The sequence below is a fragment of the Octopus bimaculoides genome, chromosome 7 (genome assembly GCF_001194135.2).
Source record: "Octopus bimaculoides isolate UCB-OBI-ISO-001 chromosome 7, ASM119413v2, whole genome shotgun sequence".
NCBI classification, from domain to species: Eukaryota; Metazoa; Mollusca; class Cephalopoda; order Octopoda; family Octopodidae; genus Octopus; species Octopus bimaculoides.
Genome location: NC_068987.1, coordinates 52,908,962 through 52,910,218, shown reverse-complemented (window position 1 = coordinate 52,910,218; position 1,257 = coordinate 52,908,962). Strand labels below are relative to the sequence as shown.

General features: G+C 31.3%; 1 protein-coding gene across 1 annotated transcript in view; it reads right to left on the bottom strand.

The window, feature by feature from the left end:
- Window positions 1–1,257, bottom strand: part of LOC106873978 (uncharacterized) — a 1,133,216-nt gene that overhangs the window by 389,707 nt on the left and 742,252 nt on the right. The gene's annotated exons all lie outside the window — the stretch shown is intronic.

Below are 1,257 nucleotides of genomic sequence, written 5' to 3'. Positions count from 1 at the left end.
ATATATATATATATATATATATATATATATATACATGTACATATTTATATATACACATACATTCATATACATACATGCAAAACTGCATGATCAACTTAATGAGTTACTTTGTTATTTCCCTAATATTAGCATTTCATTGCACAAACGAGAAATATCCTTAACGTATAGATATGAGTATATTCCTTTATTCAAATTGAAGTTTAAACGCCATTATTTTCATGGACTTAAGCATATAGGCAAGTGGAATTGATTAGGCAAGTACGGGTGTGTGCGTGTATACACACGCCGACATAATTCTATATGCGTGCGTATGTGTGGGTGTATGCGCACATATCGTATGCACTGTACATGCCTATGTAGCTGTATTCATGTATTTTCGTGGATGGGACTCGCAATTGTCGCTGTCGATGTTCAGGAATGGATAACGCAGGAATTGTGTAAATATTGCTAGCACAGTGGAGTCAAATTATTCATACGTCTATAGGATCAGCGAAACGAATGCAATATCTCGTTATTACAATATTTAACTGGATCACGTTTTCAGTGATCGTCTGTTTTAGACAATATATAACAGGTACGTTGACAACGTATATGAACATTTTACATTGCTGTATTTCTCCAATAACTTTGATCTCATTAAATCATCATTGCAATTCTATAAATGAAAGTCATTAGTATGGTGTGGTGGTGTATAATATGACATTTGTATTTCGGATTCGTACGTTTCTTAATACAAATGTTATCATTATATTATGGAAAATATATAAAAACTATTTAAATGTTGAATTTCTTGTGTAATCTCAGTAAAGTTTTAGATAAAATTAGTGTCATTTTGCTTTACTAGATTATAAATATTTAGGTACTCCAAGTAACGGATGTTTTTCGCGGCGATGCAAAGTGTCCTACATTTGACAAACATTTCGACACACTTCTACATACTATGTACAAAATCCCATACAATGACGAATTTATATCGGAATCTATTTACATCTAAATTTAGAATTATATATATTTGCTAATGATATGAATCAATTCTAAGCACAATGGAAACCAACGATTTAGTGGTAAATATTTGTATAACAACTAATAGGTAGACTACTGGGGAAAGTTGGAGACATTAACACAGATCAACAGTTAAGGTTCAGGGTCAGAGTGTAATGTATGTATATATATATATATATATATATATATATATATGGGGGTGGGGTGGATGTGTGTGTATATCGTAAAATATCAAACATTACTGTCGTGTTAGAA